Below are 20167 nucleotides of genomic sequence, written 5' to 3'. Positions count from 1 at the left end.
CTCGGGGATAGATAAATATTTGCTCTCGTATCGCTGGCGTTTCAACGGAACCACCACTCTTCCCCAGGGAATTATTAATTCATTAAAACCTGAAAAAATTCTGAATCATTGCCTTTTCATATTACTCCAGGTTTATCGATTTCGCGGTTTAGTTGCAAAAAAACACGACAGACGACTGCAGCGTTGATGCGAAGTTTTTTTTTACTCTTTCCTGATTGAATATTCATCGAGCGTGGGGAATTCTAGTCGGGAAGACTGATGTAATTTTTCAACATTATTCAACCTCCCAATGAATGGAACGAACATCAATCACACGCTCTGAAATCTTATTTTTAACTTCCCTCGTTCCGGAAACGAGTTCAAAATCCACTCCACAGGTGGAGCCACTGAGCTCGATGCGAAGAAGCGTTGCGGAAAGCTGATTTCAAGTTCAGACATGACGCAGTAACCGAAAAGGTGATTACTAGAGAAGGGATTTTAAGGTGCAGCACCATTCACCGATCGTTTGAGATATGTATTTTAGGATATGAAATCAAGTACGAGGGCAAGTCAAAAAGTATCTACACTTTTTGCCATAATTTTCCTCAGGCTGGCCACACTGCCTTCAGTGCTCGTGTGATAAAACGTGGTACTTTTGTGGCCATGTGGCCGAGGTTTTTATCTTAATGGCTCTATTTTTCTTTCTTTTGTTACAGAGTATACATAGCCACTCCACTGGCAGTATGCACCAAGGAACAGTTCAGTGATACAATTTCTCTGTTGTGAAGATGTGTCAGGGGTTGAAATTCATCACAGCCTTTCAGTACAATACAGGGACAGCGCTTTTCCACGTAGAGTTGTGTATCAGTTGATCGAGAAGTTTAAAAATGTCTGGACAAGCGTGAAACACGAAGCGTGGGATGCCAATGAACCTCCACCACTGATGGGAAGGTTCAAGAAGCTTGAGAGATGATTCTGATGAACCGATGGTCACCCATCATCCAAAGAGATTATTCTGACATCATCAAATGTACTGAAAGCCTGCGATGAATTTCAGTCCCTGACACACCTTCAGACTAGAGAAATCGGATCACTGGTCGCTGTTCTTCCTTGGTACACACTGCCAGTGGAGCTTCCATGTTTACTCTGTAACAAAAGAAAGAAAAATGGAGCAATTAAGATCAAACCTCGGCCACATGACCACAAAAGTACAACCTTATAGCACACAAGCACTGAAGGCAGTGTGACCAACGTGTAAGAAGTTGTGGCAAAAGTGTAGTACTTTTTGACTTCCCCTCGTAAAATGAACGCACCTTGTTGCCTTTTCGCCCTTTTTCACCCTCTCTTTGATGCTTCAGTACCATTTCCCATCCTTTTCTTTCATGTTTTGGTAAAAAATTGGACAGAAAAATAAATTATTTTTCACTCTTCTTGAGCAGCTACATAAAATCCCATAGTCTCATTTTGTAGAGCAGAACGAGAGCTATAAAGTGGTAAAATACAATCATTGTAGCCCCAATAGTTCCCAAGGTAATGTAGCAAAACCCGCGAGAGAAAACACAAACTTCAACAAAACACATTCGGAAGATCCACAGTTCTCTCTGCGGTCCGCGCGCATTATATGCAGAAAAAAAAGAGATCGGCATTTTTTTGAAAACATTTTCAGAACCTTTTTCCCCTTTCCGGACCATAATTTTGCACCTTAAAATCCTTTCCCTAGTGATTACACTCTATATCAGAAAAAGCCAAACTTCATTAATGGAAATATGGCATATCTGAGATGTTTGAGTCGCAAAAGATGAATAACTACAAAATCTGTTGCTAGGAAAATTATTGACTTTTTCTACGATTAAAGGTCCCGAACCTTGGTTCCACGCATTGTACTCACTTAAAGCAGACTTTTTGTACGATTAAAGGTCCCGAAGCTTGGCTTCACTTATTGTACTCACCTAAAGCAGACTTTTTGTACGATTAAAGGCCCAGAACCTTGGTCCACGCAATGTATTCACTTAAAGCAGACCTTTTGTATGATTAAAGGCCCCGAAGCTTGATTCTACGCATTGTACTCACTTGAAGCAGACCTTTTGTACGATTAAAGGCCCAGAACCTTGGCTTCACTCATTGTGCTCACCTAAAGAAGACGTTTTGTACGATTAAAGGCCCAGAACCTTGATCCACGCATTGTACTCACTTAAAGCTGACTTTTTGTACGATTAAAGGCCCTGAAGCTTGGTTCCACGCATTGTACTCGAATAACAATATCCAATTGTAAATCTGTGTGAGACATTCCATTACGAGGGCCACTATTTATATTTTGAGCCTTGGCAACACTGATTGAAGTTAGGCGCGATTTGACGTTTGCATGGAATCGTCTGGCATTATTGACCATAACGTACTTCAAATGTTTTGTAAATAGCTTAATTTGTGTTGTTTATGTTGCCTTGCGCGACAACAATAAAATGGAATTATCTCGTGAACATTTTCGTGCGATGATTTTTTACGATTTTCGACGTGGATTATCAAGACAAGAGTGCATCGATCAACTTACTTCCACATTTGGTGATGAAGCCCCATTCTTTGCCACTGTGAAACGCTGGTATAACGAATTTAATCGTGGCCGCCATTCGCTCACCGACGAGATTCGCGAAGGTCGTCCAAAATCAGTTGTTGTTCAAGAAAACATTGATGCTGTGCAAAACCTAATACTGCAAGATCGTCACGTGACATACTGTGAGATTGAGGCAACCGTAGGCATTAGTTCCACCAGCATATATAAAATATTACATGATCATTTAGCTGTGAGAAAAGTATGTTCTCGTTGGATCCCACACAATTTGACAAAAACTCAAAAAGACGCTCGCGTCAATTGGTGCAAACAAATGCTCAATAAATACAATCGTGGTGCTTCAAAAGACGTATATAAGATTGTAACAGGTGACGAATCATGGATAGATGCATATGAGCCGGAACGTAAACTGCAGTCGACTGTATGGGTGTTTGAAGATGAACCCAATCCAACAAAAGTTGTTCGCGCTCGAAGCACATCGAAACAAACGGTCCCCTGTTTTTTCGGGAAAACTGGTCATGTGGCAACTGTGCCTTTAGAGGAACGTAGAACGGTCAACTCTGAATGGTACACAACAATTTGTTTGCCAGAGGTCTTCGGTCAAATACGGAAAACAAACAAACGCCGTCGGATCATTCTTCATCAATACAATGCCAGCTGTCACACATCTCGTCTAACAACCGACTTTACGAACAGTCAAAAAATTGAATTGATGGGTCATCCGCCGTACAGTCCTGATTTGGCACCCAATGACTTCTTCTTGTTCCCGAATGTCAAGAATAAATTGCGTGGACAACGATTTTCGTCGGCGGAAGACGCCGTTGATGCGTACAAAAACCATATTATGGAGGTGTCTCAAGAAGATTGGAAAAACTGCTTTGAGAAATGGTTCGAACGAATGCAAAAGTGTATTGACCATAAAGGAGAATACTTCGAAATACAATAAAGCAGTTTTCAATGCCAAATTCCTGTTTTTTCATTGTTAGGCTCAAAATATAAATAGTGACCCTCGTAATAGCACTGCCAATCATTTGCTTGAATGAAACAATATCATACGATACAAAGAAGGTGACAATGTCTCATGTGATTATTACGTTAATGTCTCATGAATGTCAGGTTCTGTGACTTTTTGATCACCCTGTAGTCCAGAAGCTTGGTTGTTTCTCATCGCGTCGTTTTTAAAGAAGCAAAAGGAAACCAGAGGAACGCTGTTTTCTTTGTCTGCGGGAATTGTCCTCCCCTGGCAATATCACGCGAATGTTGGGGAGATTCCCGTCACAGCCCTTCTCCCCTTTTGATAAATTTCTCTGCTCCCTTGATCCAGGAGGGTTCGACTACTGGAATGGTCGCCAAGAAATGTCACTCGTTCAATTTGGAGGGGGAGACATATCGCCAAGAGGTCAAGCGGCAGATATTTCTTTCCTCTGTGCGGTGCCTGCCGTTCACAGTTCACTGCTGCTTTCGTGGCTGGATGTGTAGACAAAAATTAACCCTTATTGACAGGGACCTTGTAAATGGCGCCTCTAAAACTTCACCCCCCCAAATGTTACTTGACATATACTTATTTTACTTCCCTTTTGTGCCACGTCTGGGCAATAGGGAGGATGACACAACCCGGACCCTACGGAGGATTATACTGGCTGAGAGTCCAGACGCACTCCGATGTACTCTAGGGTGTACTACTTGGTAGGGACGTTGACAAATAATTTGATATCTCTAGAAAAGTGTCACCCCTTGTATTATATTATGAATATTCATAATATACAGTAAATATGTAATATACAGGGTTATTCAAAAAGAAAGAGCAGATTTGAAATGTTTATTTCTCACGAACTATAAAAGATCTAAACACGTGCCATACATCAATGGATAGAGCAAGGTTTAAAGTTTTATTGTTGAAAGTTTTAATGTATGCACCAACATGAGAACCATGTGTTGCCCGACAAACATGAAAACGGTACTCCATTTCTTGCCATACACGAATTAACTGGTCCCTAGTTATTGAATTGATAACTACAACAATTCGATGTGTATTGAATAGAACTAATAGGCAGGATTATAAAACTTTGAACCTTCCTCTATCCATTGATGTATGGCACGTGTTTCAATCTTTTATAGTTCGTAAGAAATAAACTTTTTGAAATCTGCTCTTTTCTTTTTGAATAACCCTGTATACACACACACATAACTTTAACATATAAATTATACCCTCCCCCTCTCAAACAGGTGAGTTTAGCTACGTCCTTGAATCTACAACCAATTTGGTGAGTTTATACCATATTTGTACTAGGCATTCCTTAAAAAATAACTTTAAATGCTGGAAAATATGGTAAAATATAAGACTGACTTCTAGAAAAGTAGGAATAACCCCCTTCCGAAAACACTGGGCACGCCGCTGGACCCAGTTGAGCGGAGGGCTTACCACAGCGCGCTACGACACCAGAGGTCCCGCGTTCGTATCCCGGCCTGCGTGTTCTTTGCGAATGCCACTTCATCAATTTCATTATATCATTACTCATCCTCATCGTCGCGACTGGCCAAAAGTGGCAGATAAGCTAGGTAAAGTAACCTAAAGGTTAACGCCCACTTAGACGCGGAGAGACGCGTTTCCGGTATCTCAGTGGGCGATAACTTTTAAGATAGCCTGCAGACTTCTGGCACGGAAATTCCCGATTCCGTTCCGCATATTTCGCTGTAGTGGGCGTTACACCATTTGATTTCAATAGAAGCAGACAACAGAAGTTATGTTGCCGCGTCTCAGTGGGCGTTAAGCTTAATTCAATCAGTCGAAGGGTCTGGTTTCATTTCGGTTCTTACAAGGTTGTCTCAGTGTCTGCTAGGGAAATTCGATATATCGTCAAGAAAATATGGTCACAGACGATACGATATTTTTTCCGAATCGTGATATCGCCAAGTATCGTGACGTTATATCGCCAACACGATATATATCGCCAACGCGATATATATCGTCAAATATCGTGAAAATATATCACCAACGCGATATCGTCAAATATCGTGAAGATATATCGCCAACGCGATATCGTCAAATATCGTGAAGATATATCGCTAACGCGATATCGTCAAATATCGTGAAGATATATCACCAACGCGATATCGTCAAATATCGTGAAGATATATCACCAACGCGATATCGTCAAATATCGTGAAGATATATCACCAACGCGATATCGTCAAATATCGTGAAGATATATCGCCAACGCGATGTATATCGTCAAATATCGTGAAGATGTGATCGCCAAAGCGATATATATCGTCAAATATCGTGAAAATATATCACCAACGCGATATCGTCAAATATCGTGACGTTATATCGCCAACGCGATATATATTGTCAAATATCGTGAAGATATATCGCCAACGCGATATATATCATCAAATATGGTGAAGATATATCGTCAACGCGATATATATCATCAAAATATCGTGACGTTATATCACCAACGCGATATATATCGTCAAATATCGTGACGTTATATCGCCAACGCGATGTATATCGTCAAATATCGTGAAGATGTGATCGCCAACGCGATGTATATCGTCAAATATCGTGAAGATGTGATCGCCAACGCGATATATATCGTCAAATATCGTGACGTTATATCGCCAGATAAAAAAAAAGTGTTCCCTGTGTTATGCACCACGCCATGAAGTCGTATAGGGGTGTGGGGTTAGGGCCCCACACTTTCTTGATCACAGCCGAAGGTGGGGGTGATGTTATCAGCACCACGCCCCAGATATCGTGACGATATATCGCCAACATGATATATATCTCCAGAATATTGTGACTATATATCGCCGACACGATGTAGCTATATCGCCAAAATATCGTGACGATATATCGTCTAGTTTATATATCCTGGACGATATTTTTCCAATATCTTCTGAGCGACATAGTGTCTGCACAATCCCCAGCCCCTCCTCCCCCCCCCCAATCACTGGGAAGGGAAAACGCAGCTCAGCAACACGAAAGTTGGTCGGTTTCATGAATGTATTCCCAGTATCTGACACCTGTCTTCCTACCATCACAGGTAGCGACGCAAAAGTTCTCATATCCCTGACGGCCGTAAAGCGCGTCAGGTGGCCGAGATTGCAGGCGAAGTCTCATTGAAGAGGCGGCCAGATGTAAGCCAATCAATCGAAAGCTCGTTATCCAGCGTCGCTTCATTCAATGTCCACACGATTGGTGTCAAAATGCCACGCCGCTGTCAAAGTTGTTTGCGCGCCAAGCAGAAAGCTCGATTAGTACAGCTGTCATTTGATAAAGAGTGTGTAGTTCAATGGGGAACAAAAAATTTGCATCTTTATTCGTTATAGAATATTTGAGAGCCGGGTGATGCTTCTTCTGGTTATCTCGGCGTTGGAGTTCACCCAGCCTCATAACAATATGCAGTGGTGCTCACCACATCACCTCTGTATAGCGAGAGCTTAGCACTATCCTCGGCAGTTGAGACAGTTGAATATGAAGGGCATAAATACAGCTCTTAAAGCTTCAACAAGTTACCATAAAATAATTTACAGTACTCTATTCCGTCGGATATCACTTTAAAACTGTAGGCCCAGTCCCGACTAGCCTATCTGTGCATATATTGAACTTACAACAACAATTCAAACAATATTCTACTGTTAAAATTTCTGCCTGTTAACTTTTAAAAAACACGCCGTAAATATTGAAAAACAATCATTAAAATTACATTAATAAGTCAATTAATGCTCCCCTGTGCTTTGTACCACGCCATGAAGGCGTATAGGGGGTGTGGAGTTAGGGCCCCACATGTTCTTGGTCTCGGCCGAAGGCGGGGATGATGTGATCAGCACCACGCCCCTGGCCGCCGTTACCCACCAGTTTCCTCCAGGTAGCCACTTTATACGACGCTGGGTGTCGCGTGAACAGGTGGAAAAAATAATGCTTTGGAAATGGAAATTCTAGCCCAAAACCATACTCCACATGCCCCCCTTCCCATTTAAAGAAATGAAGTTAGATTCAAGATGGCGGACGTTGTCATGAACATATTACTATCATGACCAGTTGCTGCAATCTACACTCCCTTTTTCATTTGTAAGGGGTGGTCAGGGACTTTTGACTCACCGTGTAGTTGAACAACAGCGAAAACATGGCTGCCTTAAAGAGTCATTTCTCATGTGTGAAGAGGGCCTCCCCGATGGCGCAGTGGTAGCGTCTTTGCCTTGCAATCAAGGGGTCCCGGGTTCGATACCCGGTGGAGGCACATAGTGGTTCGGATACCACTTTAAACTGTAGGTCCAGTCCTGATTAGCCTTACTGTGCACAAAGTGGACTTAAAACACCAACTCAAATCAAATCAACTCATGTGTGAAGAGTGTAAGGTATGATAAACGTAAAACTGTAAACGTAACTTATAGTTTCTTTTTACAGTAACTGTAACCGAGTTACTTTTCAGAAGTAATTATTCATAAAGTGTTGTTCAGTGTTTACCCCTGAGTCTCTGATGCTCCTATAGATGTTTCATCGCGAAAAGTGCCTCCAATCATTTCTGCCTTCTTACTTTTATCCCGTACGGAAGCCGAGCTGTGATGCTGATTCATTGCCTGTTCTTCTTCCGTCGTTGCATTTGGACATTTGTAATTTTTCGCACCTCTCCCTAATTTATCGCCTTCTTTACTCGGAGCGACGGAACAAAATGGTGACCGGTTTCCATCGTGTTTTCCGAAGCTGCGAACATGATGGTGGTCCTTGGGATTTCTTTTCCTGTGGAGAACTGCCAGATAAAAGCGGGGAAGTGGCGCGTGGATTGATCGAAAATCAATTCCGTGATCCTAAGTACCGAAATGCTTGTGTAACGGATTCTCCCCCTCCATGAGTTTCCGTGAGGCAGGTTGGTTGAAGCACGTAGGGCCTCAGCTCCAGGCACCCCTTTCCACAAAAAAGCGGATGCAAAAAACCGTTCATAAAATGCACAAAATATATTTACAGTACCATACAATATACACTATCTACCAAAAAGTAATTGGGCACCTATGATGGTGGTTAATTTTAGTATCTAATTTGAATCATTTAGTATCATTTAGTGGGACCACTGGTGGTTGTTCGTGGCACAATGAACTCACAGGCATGCTGTACAATACTAGACAATGAAATGCTCCCTACCTTCTGGCGTTTTTACGGAATGGACCCCTGTTACTTCCAGGATGACAATGTTAGGTGGCATGTTTCGGAGGCTACTATGCAGTGGTATGCCGACAACAATGTTCACCGATTGGTCTGGCTTGCACAGAGTCCTCATGTCAATCCCACAGAACACCTTTCGGAGGCATTGGACTGGCGGGTGAGGTCTCGGGAGATGCGGCCAAATTTTGTAAAACTGAGAGATCTTGCAAGAGGAATGGCGACATATTCCAATGGACGTCCTCCTCAAACTAGTCGAGAGCATGCCTGACAGAGTGGCTGCTGTTATAGCAGCAAGAGGTGTCTCCACGAGGTTCTAACAGGGTTCGCACCACCAGACAACCATTTTGTACACGTGCCCAATTACTTTTTGGTAGATAGTGTCTTTCATTGGCCCTTATCCAAGTGTGGGGCGTTACCCCCACACCCCCTATACGCCTTCATGGCGTAGTGCTAAGCACAGGGGAACACTTTACTTTACTTTACTTATCCTGCTTTGAACCATAACAGTGTTTTCATTGTCGCTATTTATTGTCGCAGAGTGGGGAGAGGCGGGAATCCGTAAGGTTGAAATGGGGAAAACATATCCTTATGCCCTTGAATTTTTGGAAAATTCTCCTTGAAAACCTGGAAATAGGCCGGCTTAAGACGAAAGCGTATCTTTTAACATTTTTGCTAGCATAAATGCTTCCAAATATCTTATCTTACACGGAATCATTTCATGTAACATTGCGGTTAGCTTTTGCGATTACAATGTATAATATATACAGCACGAAAAGCACATCGAGTTTCGCCATCTATGGGGAGTGCACGGCGTTTATAATTGAAACAGCTAAAATATTCTTCCACACGTGTACAGTAAATGCTATAAAGTATGTATTTAAGCAGCGCCATTCTTTTGTTCCTAAAACCATTTATTACGAAGCGTTATTCCTCTCGGTTGATTAGTTATCGGTTTTTAAACATGCGAAGTGATACACGCGGCCGCCATTACAGCTGCACTCGTGACCTAGAGGTCGCTTCTGATTGGTTACGCTAAGAAAAATGATTCGGACCGAGCCTATCCTTGAGACATGCTATGAAATATGCACTTTACACGGTAACGTTTTGGTCATGGAACAAGGAAAATGCTTTCGTCTAAATCGGGCCTTAATACTTGTATTTCATCATAGTCTCATGGTCGTAGTAGCCAGTCACCCTGTTCTAGTCGCGATTAACCTGTCGGTGTACAAAGCGGACTTTGCGAAACTTCTTTGCCTCGCGACAGCTTAAAATAGAATGGGGCCACTTTCTCGAACGGTCTTTCTGCTTTTGAGTTGTCCTGCGGGGATTTCGCCTGGAGAAGACGAGATTCGATTCTTCCTTCCTGCTGGATAACTTCTCCAGACGGCGGCGAAGGCCATTGCACTCGTAAATTTGCAGCAGCCTCCATAGATCAATCGTAACGGTACCTGTTGCACTGGTTTTTCTGCACGATGCTTCCCCCAGAGCGTTACGGTTCATTAACAGAGTCTTCAAGTTTAAGCACCGCCCGCGGTTAAACTGCGGAAGACGAAATGAGACATACCGTTGTTGTGAATCAACTGCTTAGGTAGCCTATATGCGGATGACCCACTTGATTCATTGTTACAAGACAATTACAGCTTGAAGATAAGCAATTTGTTTTCATTTCCGCTTTTCTTTTCAAACCCACTTCTTTTCCGAATCGGGAAGCGGACCGTTAATTTCTTTTCCACCACTTTTCTGTGTCGTCGAATCGAAAGGCTCCCGAGAAGTACAGTTGTCAATTTTCACGCCAGGTGGCAGTTGGAACGTCACTCACCGCACTCTATAAAAACGGACGGCAGGCGCCAACCAAACATAATGCTTTCCAATTGAAAATGTGGCATGCGATTTCTTGTTTTACAGCTTTTCTGAATACTGTGCTATCGATATAATATCCACGTAGCACAGAGTTCTACATCGTGCATTCAATAAGCTTTGCCTCGGCGAAGTGCAAGTTGCAATATGACGAGCATAGAGCTACAGGGAGTTCAAGCGTACACTTGTCTTGCCGTAAAACCTGTCCCCTCCAATTCCACTCAGGTTCGGACGATGTCGGTGCGGCGACGACAGCTCCCGATTCGGACATAGCCGATAACTTTGATTATTAGTAGAGTTCGAATTTGTATGTAATTACATATTCTATTCCTTTCTAGATACATACCCTGAACACGAAAATGTCAACGAATTATGTAACTGACATTTTGCATAAGTTTTACGTTACATATTTTTACACATTTGCCAGGATATTACATATTTTACATATTTGATAGTTTACTTTACATAAAACAACATATTTCGGTATTTTTTCCCTATCTTCATTCTTTTTCCTATGTTTTCGATCTGAAACATGATGAAGAGAATTTGTATCTCATGTGATGTCATATTTTCTAATCAATGAGGTGCATTGTTACATTTTTGGTTACATATTTTCGTTTCGCTTTTTGGTTTAGGCAAGGCACCTAGAAACTTGTTTCCTAAATATGTGCACGTTGCTGTGTTTTTTAAGTTTATAAATTTAATACAAATTTTAATTTGAGCAACTTATGTCTTTTAAATTACATTGAATATGTTAAAAAAATAGAATTCTTGAAATTGCTTGGATACTCGATTATTATTAATATTACATATTCTATGATAGTACATATTTTATCAATTATTGTTACATATTTATGTACATATTTTGTACTTTGATATTACATAAAAATCCGGGCTCTAGTCTAATTTTATGAGAGCGTACAATATGACAGTATAAGGCCTCCCCGATGGCGCAGTGGTAGCGTCGTCGCCTTGTAATCAAGGGATCCTGGGTTCGATTCCCGGTGAAGGCACATAATGGTTCGGATCCCATTTTAAAGTGTAGGTCCAGTCCCGATTAGCCTTTCTGTGCATAGAGTGGACTTAAAACGCCAAATAAATAAAAAAGATATGACAGTATAAAACAACTTGATCCATAATTGTTTTAAGTTGTTAAAAAATGACGATTCCTTGTTCCTTGCTTCGCTGTTCCCCGCGTGGGAGTCTACTGCACGCATTGTAGTAACTGTGCACTCGTTCACTGAAGAACGTGAGAATGCCTTCCCCGGAAGGACAGTATGAACAGTTATCATTTTCAGAAGCCGGAACTGCGTGGGGAAAAGGCTGCGATTTCCCATGGAGTGAAGCTGTCACACGATTAGCTTCATTCTTCAACTGGAAGGCAAGTACGTAGCTCGCGCTCAGAACGGAAGAAGCTGGTATATTCGAGCGTAGGCGTGCGCACGGGGAGTAAAGGGGGCAGTTGCCCCCTCTATAATATTTTCACTTACAAATTTAGAAATGGAATCGCTTTTATAAAGCAATATTATTCTCTTAACTAAAATTGAAGCCGAACGAACTGATGCATTATTTCCAACTTAATTGAACTATTGCACTTTATTGATTTGGTTGCCCCCCCCCCCACACACTTATCCGTTCCTTACTGGCTTTTAGGGGTGTAATGGGCGCTCCTTTCACTTAGTGCACCCAATAGTCAACCTCACTTCCGTAGTACACCCTGGACTGCAGACGAACGAGGCTCTGGCGACTGACCCCATGGCCAGTATAAATACGTGTCGTCCTTTGTTTTGTCCTTATTTGTGCTGAGCGCCCTCTTTAGCCTCAGCTTTTAACCAAGGTAAGGAAATTTTAGTTTTCAGACACCCTTTTATTTTTGTTTTGATAAGGGGCTGGACCCCTTATAGTGTGACGGGTGCAAAATGGCCTCAGTGCTGACGCACCCAAAACATTTTAATTCAAATTCAAACTTACTGGCGTTTAGAAAATTGTGTGCATGCTTCAAGCTCGAACTGCACGGCGCTCGCTGACCTCGTAATTTACGAGTTAAGAAAAAACACCGATAGTGGACTCCCGGACAACTTCGATACCCTACAACTATCGCACTGAAAGCCACGCCAAGAAGCGAGATTTGAGTTTTATGCAATATCGTAACGCAATGTTACTTCTGCGTTTGGGATCGAACCAAGAACCTTTAGATTGTATTCATCTTTCAGATGGTTATCACTCGCTTGGCCTAAATGTGATAGGTTAACTTTAAAGGAATGGCGATAGAAATTAACTTAAGTTAGATTTGGGTTTTTGTACTCTCCATGACTGAACAGATATGGATTGGTTTAGAAAAGGATATTACTTGCCTTGCAATTAGATGATTCCGACACTTGTCCTCTCAAATGTCACTTGTCTGACCTTCCTGTCAGACATCAATCTCATCACTTCGCTTCTCTCTCACAATCTGCAGTCCTTACTCTGTCTCGTATTCTGACCAACTGATCTCACTCCCTGTCAATTCCAACACTCCAAGCCTCCTCGTCTCCCAAGTCAATAACCTCACGTTTGCCTCATTGCTTATTCCGCATTCCTATCTCTGTTTCCTACTATGCTAAGAATGACATAAGACTTGTCGTTTCTATCCAATACCTTGGGTACGATACGATATTATTATGTCTTGTAAATGTTGAAATAATGAAATACGTGTTGGAATGATGCCTGGCATTCCATCCTGTTAGTTTCATACCGTATTGGTCGCTACATTTCAGGATGTGAAAGACTTGTACGTGCTGATATAATGCTTCGCCTTGTTTATGCTATTCTTATCTCTCGGTGAACGCAATCGTCTAATAGTACCATAGACACGCTTGCTACCCTGCTCAAGGATTGTTCTTGTTCGTTTAATTATCAGTTACGATACTGTTCACAAACAGAATTAACTTTTAAACGTTTTAAAAAATGGACAGTTAAACGATGCCTCTCTGCTCCCCAGGTAAAACCTGTTCAATACGATGAAAACGAGGCATTCGAAGGTACGCTTTAGACGAAACCATTTTTCTTAACATTTGTTCCTTGACCAATAAGCTACCGTGTAATGTGAGAAATCTTATGGCATTTCTCAAGGATAGGTTCGGTCCGAAGCATGTTTCGTAGCGTAACCAATCAGAGGCGAGCTCTAGGTCACGAGTGCCGTTGTAATGGCGGCCGCGTGAGATGTAAACAATGCATCACCTCACACTTTTAAACGACGATAACTATTAAACCGAGAGGAATATCGCTTCGTATTAAATGGTTTTAGGTAGAGAAGCAATGGCACTGATTAAATATTTACTTTACAACGTTTACTGTACACGTATGGAAGAATACTTTAGCTTTTTCAATTGTAAACACCATGCACACAGCATTGATGGTGTAACTCGACGTGCCTTTCGTGTTGTATGTATTGTACATTGTAATTGCAACAGCTAACGGAAATGTTCCATAAAATGCTTTCGTGTAAAATACTATCTGTTGTAAGGATTTTGGAAGCATTTACGTAGCATTTAAGGTAGCAAAAATGTTAAAGGAAATGCTATCGTCTAAAACCGGCGTTAATGATCATTTAAAGACTTGAGGTTCTATCAGTAAACTCAACAATAAATAAGATACCTTTAATCCCAATGGTTTCAGTGTACTTCATTGCCCCCTCCGTAACACGTAGAGTCCCCAGCAATAAAAGTGGAACACCTACATCCTGAAGTACTCACTTCCTGCAATCCGGTGTAACTCTACCGCGAATGGGCCATCTTCAGTAGTAACATGAAGTCCCGATCGTTAGGCAACACACAACGCATTGAGTGGGAAGAGAGTGTTTCAGGATGTAGGTGTGCCATCTTTATTGGCGGTGACTGTACATTGCACCTTGCCATTAGGCCACATAAGGGGATAAAAAGGTAGCGCTTTACGCTTTCTTAATCTCAGTTAGAGTGAAGATGTTGAGATTAGCACCACGCTTCGGCAGCCTTCATATACGAGGGTTGTTCCAGAAGATGAAGCACGTTACCGAAGTTCCCGAGCTCGAGCCGGCTGAGCATGGATGTTCCTTGTAACTATCCTTCGATCAGTTTCTTCTACACAAGAGTGGATGAAATTAGTCGCTAAATAAATATACAAAATACACACACGCATATAATTAACTCACTCTCTAACCTTCTCAAACCCGAAGCAGCAACACAAGCCTTTCATCTGTCCCTATCCTGGGCAAGACCAATCCAATCTCTTCCACCCTTACCGATTTCCTTTAAGTCCATCTCAGTCTTTGTCTTAACAAGAATCCTGTAAACTCTTCTTTCTTCTCCCATTCGTGCCACATGGCCTGCCCACTTAAGTCTTCTTGATTTAATTAATAATATAACACACAATGCTACTTTTTTAACAAGTAGCTGTAACCTGGTTACTTCTGTCAAGTAACGAGAATGAAATTAAATGGAGCCTTGCTTCTTACGTTTTCACGGAAGGGAACTTTGGTTTATCTTGAATGTTCTCACGTCTGTCTTTTTAATATTTAAAAACGTAAGGTGTTTGATGTAATTTAATGAAAGCTTATTAAGTTTTCATGGACATTAGGTCAGTCTACATGCAGTTATTAAAGTAAATTTAAGTAACTTCAGTTAGTTTTGAAAAAAAAACAACATATTTTCAGTGACTGCGTGCAAAGAATAACAGCATAATAACTTTATCAAATCTCAAAGGCTAAGATGGCTTGGACATGTTCATAGAATGCCAGAGGAAATGATAGTCAAAGCGATATACAGATGGAACCCAGTAGGATCAAGAGCAAAAGGCAGACCATAAACATATTAAGGATATGAAAGATATGAAAATCAACAAATGGTGGAGCGGAAGTGCATCCATGACAGAAAAAAATGGAGAGAAATTGTTGATAACGCCAAAACGTTCAGTGTATGAAGTTGTAGTGCGTTATCATGAAGTGCAAAGAAATCGTCCCGTGTGCTTGAGCAAATACCATAACGCGCGCGTGTATTTCTGAATGTTTCCCCTTACCTGGAATCCCTTTTGCAACGGTTGCCATGGCAACGAGTCTCGCCTTGACAATCGCAGCCACGGAAGCCGATTTGCCGCCGGAGGCATGCCTGTTCATCCGGGAAGTCTTAAGATTCAAACTCCCTGCGAAGAAGCTCCGGTCTGTCGGCACTCACCATGGCAACCGGACTTCTCCAAGACGTGATTTTCGACGCGGAAGAATGATTGTTGAATCCAAGCGATATCCCGATAACTGTTCTCGTTACGTCGGATATCCCGCGACAGTAAACACTAAAAAAAAAAGTATTTCTCCCCTGACTCCATAGCTGAACATGAAAATATATATAGGGTGTTCCTTGAAAACCAAGCATGAAAGATATACAGGATGTCCCATTGAAAACCAAACATGAAAAAATCTTTGTATCATTAAATTTTGTATTATAAATTCGTAACTTACATATCTTTACATGTATACGTACTGCTGTACTGAGGCTCGTCAGCTGTTTTTCAGCAGGATAATATCAGCATAAATAAATAAATATTCTGGCTGTTCCCTAGAAAACCCAACATAAAGATATACAGGGCGTGTCCTTGAAACACAAACATGAAAATATATTCAGGGTGCTCCCTTGAAAACCAAACATGAAAGTATATCTTCGAGTGCCCGCTTGAAAAGCAAGCATGAATATATATATACAGGTCGTCCCCTTGAAAACCAGTCTACTGGGAAACTAATGCGCCTGGTTTTAAACTAATCTCAACTGGACACATTTATTGATAAACATGTCAGTCCACTTCGGTATGTGTTTCTTTGCTATGCTCCAGGAGTTCTGTGCCTTAGTATGCAGACGACGTTCTGAAGTTTAGTCCGCACACGATTAAGGGAACGTGTCAAAGATAATTTCATTACTTCAGGCATGCTCTAGAAATGATTAAACTATCTGCAGGAAACTTGATTTAATTTGTTATTTAGCGTCGCTTTTCTGCCACTTTTGGCTAAACAACCATGCTCAGGCCGGGATTCGAACACGGGATCACCTACAGGAAACTCTGCGCCATTAAAGGAACACAGGTTGAAATGTGGTAATTTTTGCAAATACGATGGTGAGTTCCGTGTATTCTAGTAGTAAGAAATTGATTTGAGATCAAATATCTTCATTATTTGTGTTTTTCGCGCCCTGAAACACATTTTATATATAGGCGTGCGCACGGCGGGGCAAGAGGGGCAGTTGCTCCCTCTAATACTCTCACTTAGAAACTTAGTGGAGGAATCTTTATCACCGGTATTAAACAATATTATGCTTTGAAAGAAAAATTAAGAATTTTCAAGCCTACGAAAGCTCCAGGCAACTATGGAGGGGAAAGGGGTTCATTATTTCCTATGTATAATTGAGCTATCCCACTTCGTTACTTAGCACATTTCTTGTTATTAAAACTCGTACATACTTTATTCGTTAGTTATGTTGCCTGTAAGTATCTGCAGACTAAATTGCCAATCCATTGGAAATTAATAATTATGTATAGTCGTTTTCAATATGCTGTACTATTATACTCAATTTTGCCTCCCTGGTGTAATGATAATGTCGTCACGTTGTAATCAAGGGGTCCCGGGTGGAGGCACTTAGTAGTCCGGGTCCCACCGTAATGTAAAATGATATCACTGTAATATAACTGAAATATTACACATCCTTATGGAAATGTATCTGTAATGTTCCCCTGACATGTTTCTCTAACATTACGAATGTTTTGTTATGTTCGCGGACATTTTTACATTGCTCAAACACCTGAAACGTTACTGTAATGTTTCGCAATGTTGCTGCAATGTTAAAATGTTTCACGAGTTACGTAACCGTAGCATATCTGAAGCCATGTTGTGCTGTATGGGACTTTAAACTGTAGGTCTAGTCCCAATTAGCTGTCTGTGGATAAAGTAGACAAAGGTAAAACTCAAACGACACCGTGATTATGTGTAAAATAGTCTCCGAACCACAGAGAGAGGGTAAACAACATTGGTGCCACGGAAGTTGGAATTGTTTAATACAGTTATTTTTGGTGCATCCTGACACACACTTATACAATAAACCAGAAGAAATGAGGGTTTGTTTTCACCGAGTAAACTTTCATCAAGGCCTCCCCCCCAATCAGAGTCTGCGCACGCCTTTGATTTTTATACAGTAAAACCTCGTTAACACAAACTCGCTTAAGACGAACACTCTGTTAACATGAACAAAATGTTGGTCCCGGCAGGGATGTATTATATTTATAGAAAGTTTTATCGGTTAACGGGAATTTCGGTTACCACGAATTATGAACTGTTTTTTAGTCCATTGCATCATTAGATCTCATTTAACACGAACTTTCAAAGTTTTTCATAATATTTTTCTGTTGTTCCTCTGTTAGGTATGTAAGAAATCGCTCAACAATCTCTATCATCTTGTCAACAATCAACTTATACAGTATTGTAACCAAGAAGATTCAGATCAACAATGTGTTCAAATGTGTTTTTCTATTCTTTAAACATAGCCAGTACGAGCAACATCAAGATTAAAACTTGGGTGCAATTGCTCGACAATCGCGTCAACAATGAGCTTATACGTATTTAACCAACAAATTCAGTTGTGTGTTCAGATGTATTTTTCTATTCTTTAAAACGTAGCCAGTAGGAGTAACATCAAGTTGGAAGCAGTAAGATGGAAGTCATGGCCAAGAGGAAGCAGACAGGCATAGATGTGAAACAAGACAGAAAATCCTAGAGGAAGTAGACCGTGCTGCATTGAACAAAACGACAATTGCTGAACAGTATGGAATTGCCAGATCTACATTATCTACAATACTTAAATACATAATACGTGTTGTAAATGGTTAATGTGTAGAAGGAACTGTATTGCAACAATAAAATTTGCGTCCCCGGTTAGCACGAATTATTTAAAACGAACTCTTAATTTTTCGGTTTCTTGGGATTCGTGTTAACGAAGGTTTACTGTATTATAGGAAACATCGAAATCTATCGATTAAAAAAGATCGATGTAATTCTCGAACGGACAAGGGTCCTGGTAGCGTGGTGCTTGATGAAGACAGCGAACTCTTCACTCACAGGAAGAACGCTTAGTGGAAGTGAAACTCAGCCACGTACGAATGCCCAAGTGAAAGTTTCCAGATGCTTGGAACTACGTAGTTTCACATAACGTATTGTTTGGATCGACCGCGATAAACATGTTCTGTGCGATCAGTAGGTCATAGACCTCACGGCCTAGTTCCAAATTAGATGTGGAAATACGTGCGGAAGGCAAGAACAATGTTTATTCTCGTGCATGCATATGCTTACATTAGACCTAACGCCCTTATCTATTTGCAAGGGGCCTCCTAGACGGCGCAGTGGTAGCGTCGTCGCCTTGTAATGAAAAGGTCCTGGGTTCGATACCCGGAGAAGGCACATAGTGGTTCGGATCCCACTTTAAACTGTAGGTCCAGTCCCGATTAACCTATTTGCAAGTTTGAATTCTACAATAACGTATCCCAAATCGAAAGGCACAGAAAATCTCGATTTTCTTTATAGCATCTTTGAAATAATGTCCAAGACTGATAATAATCTACTGTGAACCATATGAAAGGATTTTTTAAAAAAGTTCTGGGAACTGGCGTTAACGGGGGAACAAGGGGAACGTGTCCTTTAAGATATTGGTGTATTATACAGCATGCTTACCCACAATACCTCAATTGAATTGAAGTCCACTTTATGCACACAAAGGCTAATCGGGACTGGACCTACAGTTTATGATCCGAACCACTGTGCAATGTTCCTACACCGGGCATCGAACCCGGGACCTTTTGATTACAAGGCGGCGACGTTACCACTACGCCATCGGAGAGGGCCATCACGATACCTCAAGCCGGCCGCCGTGGCGGAGTGGTTAGCACATCGCGCTACGACGCCAGGAGTACCGGGTTCGAATCCTGGCCTGGGCATGGATGTTTGTCAGTGTCCATTTATCAATTTCATCATACCATCACTCATCCCCATCTTCGCAAATTAGCCAAAATTTGATTTGATTTGATTTAATTTGATTTATTGTAGTTCGCCTTTTGTGCCACTTTTGACTAATTTGCGAAGATGGGGATGAGTGATGATATGATGAAATTGATGAATGGACACTCGCAAACATCCAGGCCAGGATTCGAACCCGGGACCCCTGGCGTCGTAGCGCGATGTGCTAACCACTCCGCCACGGGGGCCGCAAATTAGCCAGAAGTGGCACAAAAGGCGAAGTAAAATAAATCTATTCAAATCAAACAATGCCTCAAAAACAACGACGCTTATAGTGCGAGATATAATGATTAGGTTTGTTTTACTTCGCTTTCCTGCCGCCTTTGGTTAATCGCGAAGATGAGGATGAAAGGTGATAAGGAGAAATGGATGAGAGGACAATCACAAAGCCACATGGACATCAGTAGCGTGCCCAGGATTCTTGAAAGGAAGAGTGATACGTATACTTTTTTTAGTAGCTTTCCCGCCTTTGATGTTCATTTTTTGGACCTACTGGGCCAAAGAGGGGGTTATGACCCCCCCACAACTCCCCCCCCCCCCGAAC

At 41.4% G+C, this 20167-nt stretch overlaps 1 protein-coding gene and 1 non-coding gene across 6 annotated transcripts in view; both read left to right on the top strand.

The window, feature by feature from the left end:
• Nucleotides 1–20167, top strand: part of LOC145981803 (multiple PDZ domain protein-like) — a 963820-nt gene that overhangs the window by 418586 nt on the left and 525067 nt on the right. The gene's annotated exons all lie outside the window — the stretch shown is intronic.
• On the top strand, nt 7717–7791 carry TRNAA-UGC (transfer RNA alanine (anticodon UGC)). Its single transcript has one exon. It is a non-coding gene; the product is annotated as a tRNA-Ala (tRNA).

The sequence above is a fragment of the Lepisma saccharinum genome, chromosome 30, assembly GCF_977018435.1.
Source record: "Lepisma saccharinum chromosome 30, izLepSacc3.1, whole genome shotgun sequence".
NCBI lineage: Eukaryota > Metazoa > Arthropoda > Insecta > Zygentoma > Lepismatidae > Lepisma > Lepisma saccharinum.
Note: the sequence above shows the minus strand (reverse complement) of the source record. Positions and strands in the feature narration are given on the sequence as shown.